Raw genomic sequence first — 25,767 nt, forward strand, 5'->3', positions numbered from 1 at the left:
GCCCTTTTGATATTTTTATACCCTACACCACTATGTGGAAAGGGTATTATAAGTTTGTTTTGGTAAAAATGCATGTAACACCGCGAAATATTCGTCGGAGACCCCCAATGTGGAATACCAATCTTCATATCTCGGCGAGAAAGCGATTTTGAGATGTGTGTCCGTCTGTCCATTATAAATTGTAATCAAACTCCAGGCCGCAGTTATGGACCGATCGTCACGAAATTTGGTATGGTGGTCGGTTTCACAACAGAATAGATCGCTATTTTAAATTGTGATGATCGTGGAATATTTAGCGGGTGAAATGGACCAAAAACATAATATTTATTCAATTTTCTAGCGGCTCTGTAGGTAGCAATAATAGTCCGATCTACGCGAAATTTTATATAAGGTAAGAGTATATGACAAAGAAGAAGCTTGCAATTTGAGTGGCGATCAGATAATATTTAGAGGGTTAAATGGACCACAACTTTTGTGTGAAAATTGTGAAAATTTTTAATATACAAAAAAAAAAAAAAAAAAAAAAAACATTGTTCCACAACATCCCATACGGGACAAGGGAGACTTCTCTCATATCAATGAGTGCACCCCGATTCATATTTAGCTCAATGACATGGGACCTACTGTTTATCGCCGAGTCCGAACGGCGTGTCATAAGACACCACTTGTGGAGAAGTTTTTCAAGGCTGAAATACTCAGGAAATGTCGCCAACATTACTGAGGGGTATTTTGCCACCGTTGAAAAAATTTTTGATGTTGCCTGGCCGGGGAATCGAACCACCGACCTTATGCGTGCAAGGCGGGCGTGCATACCATTGCACCACGGTGGCACCCAATATTTAATATACAGCTTATATTTTTTCCTGGAAGAGACATTCGGGAAAGTAATCTATACTTGGAAGAGGAAGGCTTGACCTTTCTATTGATTTCAAGATAACAGAGTAACAGCCTAATATACCCAGTTATTTGTTTGTAGTGTTATCATAAACATGCTAGATTTCGCAATTATGGCTCAATAGTCACGAAATTTTGTACGAGGTAAGACTTTAGTTCGAAGAAAATGACTACAATTTTGGATGATGATCTGATATTATTTAGCGGGTGAAATGGACCATTACTTGTGTATGAAGAATATAAACATTTTATAGCTGGTCCATATTTTAATTCCTGGAGGGCATATACCGCCAAAGTAGCCTACAAAGTAGAAAAAGAACGACTGCCCTTTCCAATGATACAAATTGCAATAATGAATTTGGTACATAACGGGGCTATTGCCTAATATAAAATGGGTTTTCTGTAGAGAACCACATTTTCCTCCCACGCTATAAATTATCTCTATCATGACAGAGAAATTCCCAGTTTGTGCATTACTGCAAATTAGGTGGAGCTCAAGCGTATTAATTCTCCAACTGTTCAACAAAAGTGTAGTTACTAAAAATTTTAACTTTTTATTAAGAAAATTAGTTACCCTACCCACTGTAAAAATCTGCTATTACTTTTTCTATTCTTTCGTCAAAAAATACCGGTATACCACTTTTCATGTCTTCATCGCCACCTTTTTTCAATTTGTATTCGGCGTCGATGCGGTAAAAGTTTTTTTAAATATTAATTTTGGTTAATGTGATGACACCCACTAACCTCCTCCTGGCGTATAATTTTGGGATTTATACATACAAAAATTTACCGCCAAGTCCGAACGGCTTGCACTAAGACACCACTTGCAGAGAAGTTTTTCATGGCCGAAATACTCAGGAAATGTCGTCAACATTACTAAGGGACATTTTGTCAACGTTGATCGATTCCCCGGCCAGGTAACTTCAAATTTTCAACGGTGGAAAAATACCCCTCAGTAATGTTGGCGACATTTTCTGAGTATTTCAGTCATGTAAAACTTCTCTAGAAGTGGTGGCTTAGGGCGCGTCGTTCGAACTTAGGGTTTAACTGTAGGTCCCCATATCAGGAAATATGAATCGGGGTGCACTCATTGGCATGAGACAAGTCTCCTTTATACATTACGGGATGTTTGTGGAACAATTATGATATTATTATTTATGCTTGACGTGATAAGATGGCATAATCCAAAAAGTTATATCTTACAATAAGTTTGTTTGTTCCTTAAAGGAATTTTGATTTGCTGAAAGCTAATTTCCAGGGGTAGTGGTGTAGGGTATCACATGGTCGGCCCCGTCCGACTATAACCTTTGCTTACTTGTTATAATGTAGAAAAAAATTGTCGGAGTCGAGTTATTTTTTTTTTCGACTCAGACTCCGACTCCAGCAATATTGCTCGACTCCGACTAGTAGACTCCGACTCCGAAACCCTGATTTGAACACATACATCATCACAATTGACATCAATGAAAAGTCCAGGAGTCCAGATTTCATAACCAGTACGCCTATAAAGGGAAATAGCTGTCAAGTATAAATTTTCGTTGCAAAATAGAAATTATTAGATTTTTATTCAAAAGTTCGGTCCTTTGGTTTAGCCAAATATCATCCGATTATCATTCAAAGATGTAGGCTGCTTCTTTGGAATGTACCCCAACCATGGATGATGTTTATCATTATATCGGAACTAGATTAGCTGTAGCATTCTTTCAAAACACAATATTTCTGTCGACTTACGTCCTTTTGATACACAAATTTCTAAATTTTGTGATCTTACGACCTTTTCCGACAAGCGTAAAACATATAGAAAAACGCGACATAATACCATTTTCTTGCGAAGCAAACGATATATGTATGTATGTATACCACCCCTTGGCACAGGGTATGGCTTGCCTATTGAATTCTGTGATAACAATCAACAACAGAATATTCCTAAGTTTATAAAAACTTAAAAGTGGAATATACATAAATAGCGTTTTAAGTCAATATAATAAGCATATAATTGTCTGTTCTTCTGCGTATTCATTCAGCGATTAATTAAATCTTTGTACAAACTTTTGTAGTAGAACTAAGAAAAACATATTCTAAAAAATTCAAACATTTATTTCCTGCTACAACACATCTCACTTTAGGCCTTAAGGTAACATTGAAAGAGAAAGTTGCAAAAGAAGTTTGAATTAATTTAAAACTTTTGGAATTGATTTCTTTAGACTTTTTGTTTTTGGAAATATTAGAGGTTTGTTGGTGAGGGGTGGGTTTCATAGTACAGTTGTACTTTGATAACGATTATTTGCAAATTTAGAAATATTTTTGTTGAAAATTGTTTATTTTATATATTATCATTAAGGGGCCTTACGTATAAATCAGCAATAAAATAAAAAATTGAGCAAACACAGTGTGAGTGCACGGTTTTTCCATGAATTAATGGAGACAGAACAAATTTTATGGAAAGGCTAACCGGAAGACCACGTATCGAAACTTGTTATATAAGTTTGATTATCCTATCCTGTAATTATTTTCCCCAAAAATCTCTAAAAATACTGGACCTGGACCCACCTTATTATACTCCGGTCTTCCTATATCGACGAGAAGAAGATCTATTCATGCGTGTTCTTCCGTATGTCTATAATAAATTGTAATCAAACTCCAGGTAACAATTATGGTACGACACACAGTGGCCTGTTTGACAAAAAAAAACATGACCAAAAAATCGAAAAAATATTTAAAAAGGAACACTAAATACATATTTATAAATGTAGTTATAAAGTGTCCGCTGCGTGTAGTTATACCCTTAGTCTTTAGACTAACGAGGGTAAATACACTAGGTTTATGATTTCTTTCAACCTCATATCCCTGTATTATAGCGCAATGAGTTTTCACATAGGATTTTATAAAATCTTAATTATAAGGTGATTCGGTGAAAAGCCTCACGTACAAAATAATTTTAAATATTGAATTTATCAGAATTATGGGTAATTTTTTGAAGTCACGGTAAGCAGATATATAATTAAAAAAAATATAATCTAATGGTTTAGACCGTAAGTATGTTTGAACCAAATCCGTTTCATACAATTTGAAGTCGATTTAGGACTGTTCGTCCATCTGTCTGGCTGTCCAAACTTAGTTTAGGTTCGAAGGTGGGCCATATCGGTCCACTCCACCACAAAAATTCCAAACTTTTCGCATAAATGGTTGGCACGATAACTCTCGAAGGCAGTAACCGATTTCGTCCACACTGTGCACATCGTAATATTTCTACGAGACATATATCAGTTCGAATATGATCTATATCGGTCCACTTCTGTGGCTATCTTTCACACAAAATTTCGGAAAAGTGCAGTTTAAGAGCTGCTCTCTAATCGCGTTGATTCGTTTTGCAACAACTTGTATTCGGTGGCCCAATTTCGACGGCACATGTTTTTTCAGGGTCAAGTCCAAACTTCCTGACAAAATGACCCGAAAGCTGTAAAAACCCCTAAGACACAATGTGTACAAAATTTGGTTAAAATTTGTTGTACAAACTTAGTTCAAAAAATTTCACTAAAGTGGTCCAAATTTTTGATATCGAAATATTTTGTCCAAGCATAGTTTGAGTTCGAAAATGGTTTATATCGGTCTTCGATCTTAATCAAAACTGTTTAACTTTTATGGAGGAAGTACCCTAACTCCACAAAAGTTCAGAATTTTTGATTAAGTGCAGTCTGTTCGAAGATCTTTTCGAATTTTACAATAAAGGTCGCGGTGCCCCTCAGGTCTCAGACAAAGCACGAGTTTGTGATTGTTTTACCGTTTTTGACACACACAGCGGTTTTAAGCCAAAATACCAAAAGAAAGTCTGGCCGCAAAGTGCAGCCGGAAAACATAAATGCCGGAAAGGCTATTGCTGATGTTATCGGCAATTGCTTTGTTAATATTGCCTTGGATGCCGTAAAGTCTGTTACATTGAGTGGAGATGGGGAGGTTGATATTAAGCGTTACGCCAAGGTTGAAAAGATTCCCGGTGGTTCAATTGATGAGTCATGTCATGATCATGATCAAAAGGGATGTTACCCACCCCTAACTGCGCCGTTATATTCAAAATCCTCGCATTGTCTTGTTGGATTTCTCATTGGAATACATAAGCGCGAAAGTCAAACAAATGTTGAAATTGTTGTTGTTGGCGAACAAGATTTTACCCGCATGTTGCATATTGAAGAAGAATTTGTCCAACGCATTTGTGCCGATATCATTGTCCTGAAACCTGATGTGGTCTTTACCGCAAAGGGTGTCTCCGATTTGGCATAAGAGCGATAGTTTGCGTATTGCCGGTGCTTGCGGCGCCACAATTGTCAATCGTACCAAAGAATTGACTGAAAAGGATGTCTGTACTGGAGCTTGTCTCTTTGAAATTAAGAAAATTGGTTCACCCTCATTACTCAGTGCAAGGATCCCAAGGCTTGTACCGTTCTGTTAAGATGTGCCTCCAAGGATATTCTCAATGAAACTGGACTTAACTTGCAGGATGCTTTGCATGTTGCACGAAACTTGGTGATTGAACCACGTTTGGTGCCCGGTGGCGGTGCCATTAAAACGACTTTGTCACAAATTTTGACACGCAATTAATTGAAGCGTCCCTAATGTGCTGTTGCCGAGGCTTTGGAAATGTATCCCCGTACTTTGGCACAAAACTGTGGTGCCAACACCGCCTTGAGAGCGAAGCATGCTTCCCACTCGGGTGAAGGTGTTTGTACCTGGGGCATTGATGGTGAACCCACAAAAATTAGGGCCAATTTCACCCTCTAAATACTATCCTATTATTATCCAAGGTGATTGGTATACTCCTTGACCAAAACTCCTACCTCGTTCAATTTTTTTTCAATATTGAGATATAACTGCGTGATTATGATTACACTACACAATTAAAACAGTGGGAACTCTGTATAAAAACGGGTGTAACTCCGTTATCTAACCATGCACATCAATATAATTTGTATCAATGGAAAGGTAAAGAGTTCCTCTTTCTTTAAAAATTATTTGATCATTATCTGCAAACTTAAACCTTATCGTAAACTTAAACCTTATTAAAAATTTCGCGACGATCTGAACCCGACCTCTATACAAAATATCGAGAAGATTGGTCCATAATTGCGGCCTGTAGCGTGATTACAAATTTTAATGGACGGACACACATCTCAACATCGCTTTATCTCGTCGAGATATGAATTTTGGTATACAACATGGGGGGTCTACGACGAATATTTCGCGGTGTTACATGAATTTTTCGGAAAACAAACATATAATACCCTTTCCACAATGTGGTGTAGGTTATAAAAAGACTGTAATACGCAATTTGTACTTTTTCAGTTTCAATATTGTATGTTTTTTCTTTAATAAAATATACTATTTAAATGAAAGTGTAAACGTACTATATAGCTTTTTAATCTAAAAAAGTTCGAAATATGCCAATAGACTTAGTAATGCAAATCTGATACAAATGTTTTCATACGACCTCATTATGAACTATTGACTCGAAAATGGCTTGAAATTTGGTATTTAGTCTTCGTTGTGGGTATAAAATTTTATCCCAAAAAATTTTCGGTGTAGGTCCACGCCTTCATATAGCCCCTATAGAACGGTACCTACCTATTTTCTGTATTTTAAAGGTTGTGGCCACAGCAACCCACCGAAATGGCTGCAATTGGTATTTAGTCTTTGTTGGAGGTAAAAAGCCTTTCTGATTGAAATTCACGTTTCGATATAGCCACGTTTCGATATATCCTCCATAGAACGGTACCTCAATGACGTCAATATTCTACCGAAAGACTGAAATGTGTTATTTAGTCTTCCATGGGGTTATAAAATATTCCAGAAGAGAATTATCTGTATAGGTCCGCGGGTTCCTATATCCCCCATAGAAGTGTACCTCTTGATTTTCGGTATTTTGAAAGTTTTACCCTAATATTGGCACGGCGCTCTTGAATCAAATCGACGACTCCAAACAATAGTATGCTAAGTCGACTTAGCATGTTTTCAAGTTCTTTACATTTTTAACTTAAATTCTGTCAAATTTTGGTAATGATCGGCCAATCCGAACAGAAGTTATAAAGAAATATTTACTTAGAATAGTACTGAAGGTCAAAGAAATTTCCAAACTTTTAGAGCTTGTCCTGCAAAACTCGCTTTTCAGAATTAGCAAACTATTATTTGGAGGTGTCGAACGTCCTTTAACTTAAATTCTGTCTAATTTTGGTAATGATCGGTCAATCCGAACAGAAGTTATAAACAAATATTGACTTAGCATAGTACTGAAGTTCAAAAAAATGTCCAAACTTTGAGGGTTTCTCCTGCAAAACTCACTTTTTAGACTTAGCATACTATTATTTGGAGGTGTCGAAATTTAAATGGAAGGTGCTTACACCTGGGAAAAAAAACAAAAAAAATCGCCGGAGCGCTTTTTTAATAAATCGCGAAAATGAGACTGAAGAAGTTGTTGTAGCTATAAAAATTCTTTACAATATGAACCTTTACGGTATTTTCGTAGGTTTTACTATTTTTGAGATATTAAAGTTAAAATTGGGACAATGCACAGGGGAAGTTTTTGTGAGTTCTGAAACTGCAGTGTTCATAGGTGAGAAAATCCAAAAACAAGAAAAAATCGCTGTAGGGATTTTTAAATAAATCGCGATCAAAATTCACATTTTTAGGCGTTTTTTAGGTTTTCACGATTTTGCTTTGAAACCGCAAGTCATATCGAAATGGAACTAAAGAAAATGTTGTAGCTGTGAAAATTCTCTAGCGGATTGGCGTTCATGATTTGTTCCCAGGCTGTACCATTTCTGAGATAAAGAAGCTCAGTTTACATTTTTAGGTTTTTTTGTTAGGGTTTCACGATTTTGCTTGGATACGGCAAGTCTTATCGATATGGGACCTGAGAAAATCTTGAAGTTGTGAAAATTCTCTACAAAACTGGCTTAAGTAACTTATCCTAGGTTGTACCATTTTTTAGATATATAAATTTAAAATGGGAAATTGCAGTCATGACATTGTTTTACAGAATTGAATACAGAATTGAATTGAATTTTAATTGTCCCTATTTCAACTTCTATATCTCAAAAGTTGTAAAACCTTCGAAAATATCATTTTTTTTAATCGAGCTTTATGATCTATTATGCAAGTGAAAAAGGAAAGCCGAACCCACACACCCACCACTATGTGACATGCATGTTTCGTCTTCGGTAAAGACTCTTCAGACATATCGGATGTGGAGCGGCTTCGATGTCCTCGAACTTTTCTTCTTTCAAATGCATTTTTGTTTTGTATTTACAACAACAATGAGGATTTTCCCATTTAGTTGTGCTTTCATGACAAACGCTTAGCGCTGCCTTTGAAAGTTATGAGTTTGGCTCTGAACGCTAACACGCCGTGACAACACTTTTTTCCTGTGTTTTCCAAGGACGTGGGTTCAAACCCCAGCCTGGCTCAGCTGATTTTATTTATTTGAAAATTTTTGCCTTTTTAGGCGAAGATCATTTTTTTTTTTAAGATTAATTTTTTTTTAATCGAGCTTTATGATCTATTATGCAAGTGAAAAAGGAAAGCCGACGATTCGAACCCACACACCCACCACTATGTGGCATGCATGTTTCGTCTTCGGTAAAGACTCTTCAGACATATCGGATGTGGAAAATATCATTACGATCAAACTTGTAGAGAATTTTGATAGCTACAACATTTTCTTTATTCCCACTTTGATAGGACTTGCGATTTCCAAGCAAAATCGCAAAAACCTTAACAACCCCTAAAATGTCAACTTGAATCGGGATTTATATAAAAAGCGCTTCGGCGGTTTTTGTTTTGTTTTTTGATTTATCTCATCTATGAACATTGCAGTTTTAGAATCCGCAAAAACTTCCCAGGTGTTATCACCTTCCATTTAAATTTGATTCAAGAGCACCGTGTTGGACATTTGGTATTTAGTCTTCTTTAAGTCTAAAAACTTTCTGCCAGAAATAGATCGACATGAAACGGTACCTCCCAAATTTCGGTATTTTGAAGGTAAGCCACATTTTTTTACGGAGCTTGCTAAAATTTGGTAGTTAGTCTTCATAATAAACGAAAGTAAACTAAATGTTCCATAGTACTTCAAGACAACTCGTTGTGAAGGGTATAACAAGTTCGGCCTGGCCGAAATGAACGCCGTTCTTGCTCGTTTTTCAAAAATGTTAGGTTATTATTTGAACAAACAAGGGAATGCCTCCCTTGATACAATAATGGGTTAATATGTTGATTTGTAAGTACCAAACAGTACTATAAAACTCCGTTATTTGGTAATGGGTTTTTTCTGAGTCATTCACATCAACCCGTTTTTATTCTTAGCTCATGAATGCGGTCCATATTCAAATTAAAACCAATTCTCAAGGCATTGTGTTTGAAGGACATCACTTATTGAGAAGTTTTTTATAGCCGAAATATTTAAACAATGGGGCTGGCGGTGGCTGCACCCCGGAAAAATTTAGATTTCTTTTCAAAGATTGATCAACTGATATTTTGTGTTCACGGCGAACTTTCTTCCGCATTACAAACAGAAAAACTGCCAATACAGCTGACATAAATATAATCATCTGTTTAAAATTTTCTTCATAAGCGATCAATCTTAATACCTTTTTTAATTTTCTTACTGCTTTTCTGAAACCAGGCGACAGGTTGTAGTTTTGAATACTATATTTTGACGTGACACACAAGCCTATTCAAATACTGACACTTAAGGCAAAACCTAAATTATTGCGTGTGCGTTCTTCAAAACAGCAACAAAATGCATGTATTTTAAATTTCAACGCACACGCAACACGCACTAGTTTAGGTTTTGCGCTTACAAATTAAAACTTTCAAAATAGTTTTTAGAGGTTTAGTTTATGTCAATTTTGTCATATTATTTTTGGGTTTGAACATTTAATTTCATTATGTTTTGCTGAAATATTATTTCGAAAATTCTTACGCATTTACCAAGTTTGGCAATGAAAAGTAAACCCTCTTAATGCGCTTATACAAAACTATGTAACACAATTCTATTCCCAATGAAATTACCACCAAAGTACTTTTAATGTTTTGGAAACTTTGTAATGCCATCGACACGCACACAGATGCCGCAGACATACAGACAGACACTTTATCATTTTGACATTGCCAATGAAAATTTGCTCAAATAGAAGTGTAAAAATCTGATGAACATTCCCAGCAAACCAATCGTACCGATATCGTAACGAAATCGGAACAAATTTCGGACGTTACGTCCGATATCTGATCCGAAATCGTAACGATATCTTAACGAAAGTTGTATGAAGTGGTTGACATAATTTCGGAACGAAATGTCGGAGCGAAATCGGATCGATTTCGGTCAGAATTCGCAACGAAATCGGAAGAAAATCCTTGGGAAATTCGGAATTCGAATTTCTTCCTCCGAATTTTCGTACAGATTTCTGAACGATTTCGGAATAATGTCGTATGAAAATCTGAGGTACCTTCCAAACTTTCGTAAAGGTTTCTGAACAATTTTGGAATAATTTCGTATGATTATCGAAGGAAAAAAATTTTCTCTGATGCCTCTTTTTTATTGATATTTTTTTTATTGGAAGATTATAATTTCAAAGATATATCATTAGATATCTGTTCACTGTTGTTATCATTTTGTAGTTATAGTAGAACAATGTAAACTTTGTGTACGAATATATTGAATCTATCAGCACTAGTTTGAATTATTATATGTTGCATTTATATTTAAAATATTTAAAAAATGTATATGCGAATTTTATAACCAACCATTTTGTTTTTCGACAACAAACTAAAATGTTGTTTGTTAGATATATACAGAAGGTGGTTGTTGTGCGAAGGGAAAATTGTTTCCGACATATCGATCCGAATTCGTAACGAAATCGGAAGAAAAACATTAGCAAATTCGAAGGGAAATTTACTTCCGACATTTTCTCCGAAATCGGAACGAAATCTGAACAAATTCCCCTACGAAAAATCGTATAGAAATCGATACGAAATCTGAACGATTTTGCTTCCGAAATTGTTTCGATATGTCGGACATCCGACGTTTGGTTTGCTGGGTTGTTACTTGCGTTGGATACGCAAGTGTGCGTAGACGTTATCGTCATTACGGCATTATCATATTCTCCTGCCCACGTACATACATACAAATGATGAATGTTAGGAATAAATCTACGTAAAATTTGCATAACTTGAATATCATCAACAAAATCATTGAAAATCATTTAATGGCAATAATGGGATACCAGAGAGAGCTGCGATTTGTTTTTCATTTTTGTGACCATATGGCTTGTGTATGCATCAAATAATATTGGCCCTTTGAGGGCCCATTTGGGAAAATTCAGGGGTTTAGTTGGAATTATTTCGAATTAATCGAATACGGGCAATTTTCGCCATTACTTAGCAGAAACAAATTTGGGAAAATGTCTATATCTTACCGAGTCCGACATTTTTTTTAATTTTGTGATTAACATCGAAACTTGGGTGAAAGTCCTTAATACCATCATGGAACCGATGCCTCATAAGAATATGCGTTGAAATTACCACAAATACTGACCTCTTAAATTGTGGCCACTTTAACGTTCTGTGTATATCTAAGACCTAAGAATATGATCTACCGGCGCTTTTTGTTATGAAAGAAACACGTAATCCACCACATGTATCTTAAGAAGTTATTCATTTAGAAAGTCGATACTTCACCTTAGGCATTCATATGAATTTTGTTTACCCGTCTACACACAAATGCATACACATAACCATCATTTCATCTTTAGTATTCCATCATTGTCATTTACTTATTATTTCAGATTTCCTCTGTGAAAAAGGCCTCTTTTTTGGACATAGATACATATTTGCATCCGGTAGATATAAAATTTCCAGCTGTTTACTCAATTACTTTGCTGTTGGCTTTGTTTTTTTTTTTCGAAACCTCCAACATCAATGGCTGCAACAGTAAATTGAATGGAAAAACAGAAACGTAATACTCAACCCGAATAGGGTGTTTATTTACTACGATTAAGCTTGTTTTTTGTTTACTGTTGTGCTGCTGCCGATGTTGTTGTCCTCATCAACCACTCAGCCAGTCTGTTCCGCGAACAGTGATGTGTTATTGGCAATAAAGGAATAAAGGAAAAAGTGAAATGTTGAAAGGAAATATGAAAAGAAAATAACCTGAGGGTTAAGATTTACGGTAAACAATGATGTGGAAATTTTCTCTACATTTGATAATGACGTTTATTTTTGTAAAGACATGAAACAGTTTTCTTATGATTCAATATTTTGTTATATTAAAGGCATCAACATAATATTCTTTCAATCAATTTAGTGGAAATCGTTTAAAATAAGCCATTGTAAGAAAGTACAAGGTAATAAATACACGACGTTGGTGATTTTAGAATAAAAACATAGAATATCTGTTAAACATTTTAAATTTCGTCTTAAAAGAAAAGAATCCACTGTGTTTTATATATGAACTAAATACTTTAAACACTTTTTTCTCAACAAGTCAATTTTGAAGTACAGTGTCGACTAAAACTAAAGCACCCCTCAGTACATTTTTTTAAATGATAATTTTTTTTAAGAAAACGCAGTTATAAATTTATTTTTTATTTTTCTTTTTATTTATTTATATTTTTATTATTGGAAATATAAATATAAATCGTAATATAAGGAAATCAGAATTTAATAAACAAAAGTTAAAATTATAAAAACATTTTAGGTCGCAAATATAAGCGGACAAAACTAAAGCACCCCCAATTTGAAGTACAACAAAAACTATTGAAATCAATATTTCGTTGCGAATCCTCTATTCTGGATGACACTGCACATCGTTTAGGCATAAGTTGAGGGTATTGGGCAGGCCAATTGAGAACTACTGTCTGTTTTGTAATCACTCCTTAACCACTTTCGATACATGAGTTGGTTCGTTAACTTCGTTCGTTTAATACGTTACGATACTTGAAACGATCCATAATTCCATTAATTTTATAAATTGGGCCAATCCCTTGGCCCGAGAAAACATCCAACACCATTATGTTCCACCTCCATGTCTTTGCAATATTTAGGATTTAACTGTTGCCCATTTGGTCCACGCCTTTTACCATTTGAATACTTTAAATTAAACATTGATTAATCGGAAAACAGCACAGTCCTCCATTTTTACAATCCAGTTCAACTTTGGATCTCCTAATATGTTGTCCAAATGTAGTTTTACCTCTGAAATCGTCCATATCGGTCTTCTGCTTAGGGTAGGTACCTCCCCCACAAAAGTTTTTTTTTAAGTACAGTATAGAATCTGTTCGAAGATCCGTTGTGGTCTTGTTTAAGCGATATTATGATTTTACTGAACAAGTAGATGCTTCCTGACATCGTGACCGAAAACTTCGAAGTTATACGATAACTGATGTATCACAATATCTATCGAAAAGAATGACTCCCAAACAAGATCCACTTCCAAAATGGTCGAAGTCGGCCCGTTCCTTCAAAATACATCCTCCGCAACACTTTAGAGCTTCAAACCAAACATATTTTTTTTGCATGTTCATACTTTCAAAAAGGACCACAAAATCTGCGTAGCCGGTATTAGATTTGATAGATGCAAGTTTCAATTCACACAGGTTGAGAGTTTATCTCTGTGGGCAAAGCCGACTGACACTTTGTCACTTGTTTTTGTACAAACCAATTAATTGGGGATCAGTTAATGTTTCAATACAATAATTTAAGAAAACTCACACAAAAACTCAATTTCTTTATCTCAAACTTTGCGCGTGTGACTACTTACTAACGTTTGGATCTACAGTGCGTATAATTATTATTAATTCGAAAGATTACAATGAAAATCAAACGCACTGAGGTTCCAATATTGAGAAAAACCAAAAGTTTAAACACGAGAAATGCGTATCTCATATACACTGCGGTTCATCTGAATATAACCAAATAATTTTCCTTACAAATACCGTTATATCTAACGATATGAGAGGAATAGAAAATTATATTTTTGTGGACATGTAGAGTATTTAGATAATTCTTGAAGGGAGTTCACTATTTGGTCCATAATTTGGACGTCGGGAAATTTTTTGCCAGACTTAGGTGGACTTAATCGGAGGACTCCTTCGGGTACATCCCATAAACAAATTTGGAAAAGTTTAGTTTAGGACCAGCTCTTTATTGTAACAACTTTCATTCACTGCCCCACATACGACGGTACAAGTTTCATCAGGGGCAAATCCATACTTTTTGAGGAAATAGCCTGAAAGATCCAAAGAACTTCTATGACACCGTGTGTAGTGGTTGGCCTTCGTAATATTTTGTCCAAACTTATTGTAAGTTCGAAGATAAACCATATCGGTTCAGTCCTATAGGTACCTCTCCCACAAAACTCTTGAATGGACTTACCGATTTGGTCCATACTTTGCACAGCGTGAAATTTCTGCCAGGCTTAGTTGAGGGCCCCATATGGACTTAATGGGTCCACTCCTTCAGGTACCTCCCACACAAAATTTAGGATAAGTTCGCTTTAAGTCATGCTTTCGAATCACTGTCGCCATTACTACCGTAAAAGCTTTTCAGGCGCAGGTCCATACTTCTTGAGAAAACAGCCCTAAAAGTGTAAAATCTCATACGGCACCATATGTAGTGGCTCTCGAAATGATAAACCGATTTGGTGCAAAATTTGGCCTTCGTTATATTTTGTCGAAACTTAGAATCAGTTAGAAAATTGGCAGTACCAGTTCACAACTTCCGGTACTTCCCCACAATATTTAAAAAAAAATAAGTAAGCAAAGGCTATAGTCGGACGGGGCCGACCATGTGATACCCTACACCAGAACCTGTAGGAATTAGCTATGTGCAACCGCTAAGTCACATATCAATAACATAATATGAATCCATTGATATAAGAGAAGCCTTCCTTGTCTTTACTGGGATGTTTGTGGAAAAATATGTAAATTATACATTTCTAAACAAGTGAGCCAAGGTTATAGTCGGGTCGGGGCCGACTATGTGATACCCTACGCCACTACCCCTGTTCATAAGCTTTTGACTAATAAAATTCAAAATATTAAAATTGGGATAGCTTAGCGCCTTTGCTCTGAATGTCTTCATTAAAACAGGTCAATTTTTTTGAAACGCATTTATGTGCATCGACAGTACAACCCAAATAAAAAATGGAAAAGTGGGATGTATGCCAACCATCAATAGGCTTCTTTCTCTGTTAGACCCCCATCAACCCCCAAAATTTTGTGAGGATCCGATCAAAATTTCGTAGTGTGATTGCACAAAAATGTTGTTTGACCACCTTTGAAACCCTACTTCACATCGTTGTAAAGGTGATATTTTCTACTTTCCTTGCCAGGTTTTGCTTTCGATATACCTCCTAGAGAAGGGAGATATTAACTTTGAAATAAAACGTTGGTCTTTTTTCCAAATATTTTTTTCACATTCCGACCCCTGAATAATATCCGACCATTATCAAAAACAAAAGGTTTTTCCTCTGTGGGACCCCCAATAACAGCCAAAATTTCGTGACGATCCAATTAAAATTGCGACCTGTAGCGTGATTTCCAATAAAGTGGAAAAATGGGATGTATTACCGACTATTGCGATATGTCCGTTATTTGGATACCTACGCCAACCTGCTTTACATCATTGTAATGATGGGATTTTTTACTTTCATTGTCAGACTTTGCTTTTGGAAGGTCCCGAACCAAAGCTGTGATATTCGTCATTATTATTAAAATCGCAAAAATGAAAAGTTGTGTTCTATTAGCGGCTATTGCGATATCATCGTTGTTTGACCACCTACATAACATCACCGCAAAGGTGATATTTTCTACTTTCATTAGCAGTTTTGCTTTTGATATACCCCTTTTAGAAGTGGAGATATTCGCTTTGAAATAAAACGTTGACTTTTTCTCCAAATAAGTTTTTTGTCCATTCCGACCCCTGAATATTATCCGACCATCACCAAAATAGGCTTCTTTCCCTGTAAGATCCCCATTAGCCCCCAAAATTTCGTGACGATCCGATCAAAATTGCGACCTGTAGCGTGATTGCAAAAAAATGAAAAAATGGGATGTATTGCCGACTATTGTGATATCTCCGTTATGTGGCCACCTACGCCAACCTACTTTGCATCACTGTAAAGATGGGATTTTCTACTTTCATAGTCAGACTTTGTTTTTGGAAGATCCCCGACTGAAGCTGTGATATTCGTCAATGTTATTAAAATCGCAAAAATAAAAAGTTGTGTTCTATTAGCGGCTATTGCGATATTATCGTTGTTTGACCACCTACATAACATCGCTGCAAAGGTGATATTTTCTACTTTCATTAGCAGGTTTTGCTTTTGATATACCCCTTTTAGAAGTGGAGATATTCGCTTTGAAATAAAACGTTGACTTTTTCTCCAAATAAGTTTTTTGTCCATTCCGACCCCTGAATATTATCCGACCATCACCAAAATAGGCTTCTTTCCCTGTAAGATCCCCATTAGCCCCCAAAATTTCGTGACGATCCGATCAAAATTGCGACCTGTAGCGTGATTGCAAAAAAATGAAAAAATGGGATGTATTGCCGACTATTGTGATATCTCCGTTATGTGGCCACCTACGCCAACCTACTTTGCATCACTGTAAAGATGGGATTTTCTACTTTCATAGTCAGACTTTGTTTTTGGAAGATCCCCGACTGAAGCTGTGATATTCGTCAATGTTATTAAAATCGCAAAAATAAAAAGTTGGGTTCTATTAGCGGCTATTGCGATATATTCGTTGTTTGATCACTTACGAGAACCTACTTTACATCATTAGAAAGGCAATATTATCTACTTCATGGCCAGGTTCTGCTTTTGGTATACCCCATATTGAAGCTGAGATATTCGCTTAGGAAAAAAACGTTGTCTTTTTCTCCAAATAAGTTTTTTGCCCATTACGACTCCTAAATATTATCCGACCATCACCAAAATCAATAGGCTTCTTCATATGTGTGACCCCCATTAACCCTCAAAATTTCGTGACGATCCGATCAAAATTGCGACCTGTAGCGTGATTTCCAAAAAAGTGGAAAAATGGGATGTATTACCGACTATTGCGATATCTCCGTTATTTGGTCACCTACGCCGACCTCGTTTACATCATTGTAAAGATGGGAACTTCTACTTGCATAGCCAGGCTTTGCTTTTGGAAAGTCCCTAACCAAAGCTGTGATATTCATCATTATATTTAAAATCGCAAAAATGAAAATTTGGGTTTTAGTTTCGACTATTGTGATATCTTCGTTGTTTGATCACCTACGAGAACCTATTGTACAGCATTAGAAAGGTGATATTTTCTACTTTTATTGTCAGGTTTTGCTTTTGGTATACCCCGTATAGAAGCTGAGATATTCGCTTTGGAAAAAAACGTTGTCTTTTTATCCACATAAGTTTTTTGCCCATTCCGACCCCTAAATATTATCCGACCATCACCAAAATCAATAGGCTTCTTCCCCTCCGGGACCCCCATCAACATCCAAAATTTCGTGACGATCCGATCAAAATTGCGACCTGTAGCGTGATTACAAGGTTTAGATGGACAGACGGACGGACTGACGGACGGACACACATAGCCAGATCGACTCAGCTCGTCGAGACATTCATTTTGGTATATATAAGTATGGGTCTACGACCATTATTTCGATGCGTTACAAACTTTTTGGCCAAAACCAACTTATAATACCCTCCCCACATAGTGGTGTAGGGTATAAAAAACACTAAAATGGTATGCGCGATATCTTTTGAACGGTGCAACCATTTTGGTCCAACCTTGGGATCTCCTAATATTCTGTCCAGATTTAGTTTGACTTCCAAATGGCCTATATCGGTCCTCTCCCCCACAATAGTTTAACATTTGGGTCTATGTGCAGTTTAGGGTCTCTTTGAAGATCCGATGTTGTTCGTTGTGGTCCGGTTTACAGCGATATTATGTTTTTCTGGCATACTGGTCCAAAAGTTATACGATTAACCACTAAAATGACTAGTGGTCGCGAAATCTATCGAAAAAATATGACTCCCAAAATAAGATCCACTTCCATTCCTTCAAGGACCTCCTCCGCAACACTTTTTAACTTTAATCACATTTTTCGGCAAGTTCAAATGACTAAAAAGGGCCACAAAATTATAAAGGGGTCCTAAATACATTCGACCTGTCTGTAGCTGAAAGTTTTACGTCACATAGGCTGAGGGAATATGTCTGTCTGCAAAGCCGAGTGATACTTTTATACTTGTTTTTAATAAAAAAGTCCTTTCATAAAACACATATATTTAAAACAAGTGAGCCAAGGCTATAGTCGGGTCGGGGCCGACTATGTGATACCCTACACCACTACCCCTGTTCATAAGCTGTTTACTAATAAAATTCAAAATATTAAAATTGGGATAGCTTAGCGCCTTTGCTCTGAATGTCTTCATTAACACAGGTCAATTGTTTTGAAACGCATTTAAGTGCATCGACAGTACAACCCAAATAAAAAATGGAAAAGTGGGATGTATGCCAACCATCAATAGGCTTCTTTCTCTGTTAGACCCCATCAACCCCCAAAATTTCGTGAGGATCCGATCAAAATTTCGTATTGTGATTGCACAAAAATGGAAAAAGGGATGCATTACCGACTATTGCGATATCTCTGTTGTTTGACCACCTATGACAACCTACTTCACATCGTTGTAAATTTCATATTTTCGACTTTCCTTGCAGGTTTTGATTTCGATATACCTCCTACAGAAGGGAGATAATAACTTTGAAATAACACGTTGGTCTTTTTTCCAAATATTTTTTTTCACATTCCGACCCCTGAATAATATTGGACCATTAACAAAAATCAAAAGGTTTTTTCCTCTGTGGGACCCCCAATAACACCCAAAATTTCGTGACGATCCAATTAAAATTGCGACCTGTAGCGTGATTTCCAAAAAAGTGGAAAATGGGATGTATTACCGACTATTGCGATATCTCCGTTATTTGGATACCTCGCCAACCTGCTTTACATCATTGTAATGATGGGATTTTTTACTTTCATTGTCAGACTTTGCTTTTGGAAGGTCCCGAACCAAAGCTGTGATATTCGTCATTATTATTAAAATCGCAAAAATGAAAAGTTGTGTTCTATTAGCGGCTTTTGCGATATCTTCGTTGTTTTGACCACCTACGACAACCTACGTAACATCGTTGCAAAGGTGATATTTTCTGCTTTCATTACCAGGTTTTGCTTTTGATATAGCCCTTTTAGAAGCGGAGATATTCGCTTTGAAATAAAACGTTGACTTTTTCTCCAAATAAGTTTTTTGCCCATTCCGAACCCTGAATATTATCCGACCATCACCAAAATCAATAGGCTTCTTTCTCTGTAGGATCCCCATTAGCCCCCAAAATTTCGTGACGATCCGATCAAAATTGCGACCTGTAGCGTGATTACAAAAAAATGAAAAAATGGGATGTATTGCCGACTATTGTGATATCTACGTTATGTGGCCACCTACGCCAACCTACTTTACATCACTGTAAAGATGGGATTTTCTACTTTAATAGTCAGACTTTGTTTTTGGAAGATCCCCAACTGAAGCTGTGATATTCGTAATTATTATTAAAATCGCAAAAATGAAAAGTTGGGTTCTATTAGCGGCTATTGCTATATATTCGTTGTTTGATCACCTACGAGAACCTACTTTACATCATTAGAAAGGAGATATTTTCTACTTTCATGAACAGGTTCTGCTTTCGGTATACCCCACATTGAAGCTGAGATATTCGCTTAGGAAAAAAACGTTGTCTTTTTCTCCAAATAAGTTTTTTGCCCATTACGACCCCTAAATATCATCCGACCATCACCAAAATCAATAGGCTTCTTCATCTGTGTGACCCCCATTAACCCTCAAAATTTCGTGACGATCCGATCAAAATTGCGACCTGTAGCGTGATTTCGAAAAAAGTGAAAAATGGGATGTATTACCGACTATTGCGATATCTCCGTTATGTGGTCACCTACGCCGACTTAGTTTACATCATTGTAAAGATGGGATCTTCTACTTTCATAGCCAGGCTTTGCTTTTCGAAAGTCCCCAACCAAAGCTGTGATATTCGTCATTATAATTAAAATCGCAAAAATGAAAATTTGGGTTTTAGTTTCGACTATTGTGATATCTTCGTTGTTTGATCACCTACGAGAACCTACTTTACATCATTAGAAAGGTGATATTTTCTACTTTTATTGTCAGGTTTTGCTTTTGGTATACCCCGTATAGAAGCTGAGATATTCGCTTTGGAAAAAAACGTTGTCTTTTTATCCACATAAGTTTTTTTCCCATTCCGACCCCTAAATATTATCCGACCATCACCAAAATCAATAGGCTTCTTCCCCTCCGGGACCCCCATCAACATCCAAAATTTCGTGACGATCCGATCAAAATTGCGACCTGTAGCGTGATTACAAGGTTTAGATGGACAGACGGACAGACGGACAGACGGACGGACGGACGGACTGACGGACGGACACACATAGCCAGATCGACACAGCTCGTCGAGACATTCATTTTGGTATATATAAGTATGGGTCTACGACCATTATTTCGATGCGTTACAAACTTTTTGGCCAAAACCAACTTATAATACCCTCCCCACATAGTGGTGTAGGGTATAAAAATTGATTTGTTTAAAAAAGCTATAATTAATAGAGTTGGGCAATCTCGTTCAATTCAACGATCCGGATCGCTATCTCATTTAATGGACACCGGTAATTTCTTTGACAAAACTGTGTATACTTAATTTCACTCGTTCATTTTTATGATGTTACTCATTCGTCTTTGAACGAGGACAGTGATCCGGATCGTTCAATTGAACGAGATTGCCCAACTCTATTAATTAATATGGGAAAAGGGAAGAGAAACACACACATTTTTACCTATGAAATTTCAATAAAATATAGAAGTATACATGGACTGACAATCTCGGGCATATTTTTGTTAATACGAAAATTTGTTCCATATTGTTCCCAAAAAGTTCTAGTCCACTAAATTTGGAATGTCATAAAAATTTAGTACTAGAGGACACGGCAATTTATAAAACTTTTTCTTAAAAGCAACAATCCTACCTCGCTAATAAAAACCTGAACACAATATCTGTTGTAGTTTCCGAGACTCACTTTAGTATTTCAACTTTTTTAAATGTAACAGTTTCTTCTTTTATACATCGACCCATGACAATATAACCATTTCCAACAAAATAACGTCAAAATATTGAAAAGATGTTCCCTCGTCGGAAACCTCTTTTCGTACAAAACTGTTCCAAGATGTTCTTCCCTATTTGCTTTGAAAGTATCTGGAATGCATCTTTATAGTCGACAAAAATATGGTATGTATAGGTCGATCTGCTTCTCTTGAGTTTTTTTTTTTCAGGATTTGCCGCAATAATGAATTTGACAGTTCCAAAACCGCATTGATATGACCCAATTATTTCATTGTCCATAGAGTATATTCGTTCACACAATACAACATACACTATTTTATATACAATATGGATCAGACTTATTCCCCCATAATTTGATCTTTCAGTCGTATATATTTCTTTTAGACGCGATATATTGTGCTAACCAGCTGTGGCGACACCTTATCAGCGTGTCGCTGGTCTTAAGCAGCTCAGATGGTTAACCATCGACCCCTGCTTATCTATTCTTCAGCCAGTTTATTGCTGTCACTCAACACAATCTTCTGGTATTTTCGTCGTTTTCGTTATAACTAGAAAACGTGTGGAAAAATGTTCTTTCTATAACATGAACACACTATCAGTATCTGTTACTAGATTATTTTGTTCGTCTCTGTATATGAATGAGCCTGTATCAACACCATAAGCTTGATGTTGAACTTATTGGTAGAATATTGAGACTTCATTCTAGCTCACGTGCATCTCGAGTTTTTCTAACTTCCATATTTATATTTTTACCTTTTTCTTTAACTCTCCTTTCACCCGAAATTTATCTTGTGTGCTAGGCATTGCTGCTGATTGTAAATTATCCCTATACCATAACCCTTATAGAAGACCATGAGGTTAGGTTAAGGTTAAGTTTATTGAGACGTATAATGCCAACATATAATGCCAAAAATTTACATAAAAAATAACAAACGAATGGATAACTTAAAACTATAAAGTATTGTTTTAATTTTGCTTGCGGCTTTCTCATAGAAGACCATGAGATCTGCTCAACGAAGACCAAGAGGTCTCCTCATTGAAGGCCATGTTGTATTTTCACAGAAGACCATGATGACTTCTCGTAGAAGAACATGAGACCAAGGGACAAAATTTGATTGAGAAGTCTCCCTTGTCCAGTCTGGGATGTTTGTGGAACAATTATTACATCTGGGGGGCCGGGGGGTGTGCCCAGGCCTCCCCCCTGCCTACGTCGGTGGCATGAGGCATTCTTATAGAAGACCATGGGGTCTTCTCATAGAACAACCACCAAGGAACCCGGTAGAGGCATCTGTTATTCAGCATGTGGTTGTTTGCATGGAGTGGACAATACTTAGCCGCTCTGCTGATACAATATCGGAACGAACAGCACGGTGCTCTTGAAACAAATTTAAACGGAAGGTGCTTATACCTAGGAAGTTTTTGCGGATTCTGAAACTGCAATGTTCATAAATTAAAAAATCAAAAACAAATAAATGGCCGGAGCACTTTTTAAATAAATCGCGATTCAAGTTGACAGTTTTAAGGGTTTTTAGGCTTTCACGATTTTGCTTGGAAACCGCAAGTCTTATCTTGTAGGTATGAAAATTCTCTACAAGATAGACTTTTATGATATCTTCGTAGTTTTTACCGTTATTGAGACATAGAAGTTCAAGTTAGTACAATGGATTGACTTTTTTTGATTTTTTATTTTTCTCATCTATAAACACTGTAGTTTCAGAATCCACAAAAACTTCGCAGGGGTAATCACCTACTATTTAAATTTGGTTCAAGAGCACCGTGACAGTGCTTTGGTTAAACAATTGGGACATTTGATTGGAATATGCTGTGGTTACCTGTTGTGATTGTAGCTTGTCGATATCCAAATCTCGTGTTGTGTCTGTTCGTACTTTATGTGCCACGTTTACCTTTGTTGCAAGAAGGTAGTGATCCGAGTACATATGTGCGCTTCGAAACGATCGTACATCCAACATGCTCGATTTATGTATTCCATCGATCACAGTGTGATTAATTTGGTTTCATGTTTTTTGAACTGGTAAAAGTCGGGCGTCCTTATGAATGTCGAGATGCTTAAATTAAATTAAAACAAGTAAAAAAGTATCAGTCGGCTTTGCCGACAGAGATATACCCTCAGCCTGTGCAAATTGAAACACTTTTTTCACAAAAAAACTTATGTATTTAGGGGGTTTCAAAATTTTGGTCGTATGAACCGACAAAAATGGTGATTAGGAATGGACCGACATAAACCATGGGGGTGACATAGCGGGTTTTTACACCCTTCGGGCTGTTTTCTCAAGAAGTATGGACTTGTGTGGGGTAGGTACCTGAAGGAGTGGACCGATATGGCTTATCTACGAACTTAAAGTAGGTTTGGAAAGAATATTACGAAGGTCAAATTTTGGCCGGAAGCGGCATTTCCGTTTGAGAATTATCTTGCGCTTTCACCCATAAACATGGGTAACAGGTTTGTTTTTCAACTTTCAGGCTATTTTTTCAGGAAGTATGGACTTGCCCCTGAGGAAACTTGTACCTTCGTATAGGGGACAGTGAATACAAGATGTTACAACAAAAACCAAGGCGATTCGACAGAAGGTCCTAAACTGAACTTTTCCGAAATTTTGTGTGGGAGGTACTCGAAGGAGTTTACCGATTGAGTCCATATTGGAACCTCATCTAAGTCTGATAGAAACTTCATAATGTGCAAAGTATGGACCAAATCGTTTATTCCCTTCAAGAGTTATCGTACGCACAAATTTGCTGAACATTTTCGAACTTTTATGGGGGAGGTACCGGAAGGAGTGGACCGATATAATCCATCTTTGAACTTGAACTAAGTTTGGACAAAATATTACGAAAGCCAAAGTTTGGACCGAATCGGCAGATCCGTTCGAGAGTTATCTTGCGCTCCAACCACTACACACGGTGTCATAGGGTTTTTTGTAACTTTCAGGCTATTTTCTCAGGAAGTATGGACTTGCCCCTAATGAAACTTACAGCGTCGTGTAGAGGACAGCAAATACAATTTGCGTAAACAAAAATCAAAGCGATTCGAGAGCAGGTCCTAAACTGAACTTTTCCGAAATTTTGTGTGGGAGGTACCCGAAGGAGTGGATCGATTGAGTCCATATTGGAACCTCATCTAAGTTTGGTAGAAATTACACGATGTGCAAAGTATGGACCAAACCGGTTATTTCCTACAAGAGTTATCGTGCGCACAAGTTTTGCGACAATTTTTTAACATTTGTGGGGGAGGTACCTGAAGGAGAGGACCTATATGGCCCATCTTCGAACTTAAATCGAATCTGGACAAAATATTTCGATACCCAAAATTTGAACCGAATCGATTAATCCGTTCGAGAGTTATCGTGCGCACCAGCCTAAAGGCTGAGGGTATAATTACCTAAAATAATTTTAATGTCATGGACAGGACACTGGTCATATGGTTTTTCTAAGTGATCTTAGATCATTACAATACCCCGGAGGACGTGAAATGTTTTCTATAGCAAAGTTTAATCGTTTCTCTATGTTCCTCTGGGAGAGCAATTTTATTTTGTACCTACACGTGGGATTACTCTGTACTTTCTTTCAATCCCTCCTAGGGTATCTTTGTTGGGACTACCACGTGTCAATTTTAGTTCTAGTGTTGTACACATTTTTCTGCACCAGATATGTGATATCAGCGAATTGTCGAGAAGATTTACCATTATCACAACTTCAATAGACCAAATATAACACATTTTCCGAAAAACATTAACCGCACTTTGTTTCTATTTTCAATAATATAAAAATTCCTAATTGCAATAAGTCCGCGTATGTACATATGTATTTGATGCAAAAAATTAAAAATCTTTTTAACTTATGATGTAATTTATATTGATTTAAATTTAAATAAATATTTTATATTCCTTTTTTATTACAAGTAAAATATTTAACGTTCTCTAATTGAATCCTTGAAAAATAAATGTGTAATGCACTCAATTGTTTCCTTACCAATATACTAAACCATATTGTAAAACACATTTTGCATACTGTACGCTCCATATAGTCGCTTTCAACGTTTATTGTGGCATATTATGCAAAAACACATCATACGAATGCCATAAATAAACAACCACCCACAAACCCAGACGTTGTTATAACCACAGCTTTCACCGCATGCAAAAAGAACTATAAAACCCTACGTATTTATTCAAATAGCTATAGCTGCAAAAAGGAGTATCAAGTACGAGTACATACTTATAAGATGACATCACTTACCTTAGAAATTGACTTAGGATAATCCGTATGAAATCCAATTGTCAACTGTGACACAATTTCTCTTTTAGTTTTCTGCACTTATTGAATAGCATGATTTATGTAGAATATTTTGATTGGAACATTTTACATTAGACATAACTTATGCATGTGGTTACTGTATGAGGATAATATTTTTGTTATGTTTTGTTATTTTTGTATTATTTATTATTTTTTTTCTATTGATTTGGTTATTTTGATGATTCGCTTTGTGTGTTATGGTTGTTGACTTTAATCCTGAAATTCAATTTTATATGCGTAATTTATTTGAATGCACCAAAAAATTATAAACGTTTTTTTAATTATGTGTTTGCAAATATTATTTTATATTTATTTAGTTGAATTA

The 25,767-nt window shown here is 36.3% G+C and overlaps 1 protein-coding gene and 1 pseudogene across 1 annotated transcript in view; one reads left to right on the forward strand and one right to left on the reverse strand.

The window, feature by feature from the left end:
• cac (calcium voltage-gated channel subunit cacophony) overlaps positions 1–25,658 on the reverse strand; it is a 541,297-nt gene extending 515,639 nt beyond the window's left edge. The window contains exon 1 of the mRNA XM_073975285.1: positions 25,386–25,658. The gene's annotated coding sequence lies outside the window, so the exon portion shown is untranslated. The remainder of the gene's footprint in view (positions 1–25,385) is intronic.
• On the forward strand, positions 1,756–5,670 carry LOC141398361 (T-complex protein 1 subunit gamma-like; annotated as a pseudogene).
• Positions 25,659–25,767: the final 109 nt, after the last annotated feature.

The sequence above is a fragment of the Musca autumnalis genome, unplaced genomic scaffold, assembly GCF_047663935.1.
Source record: "Musca autumnalis isolate F117 unplaced genomic scaffold, ASM4766393v1 scaffold_3, whole genome shotgun sequence".
NCBI lineage: Eukaryota > Metazoa > Arthropoda > Insecta > Diptera > Muscidae > Musca > Musca autumnalis.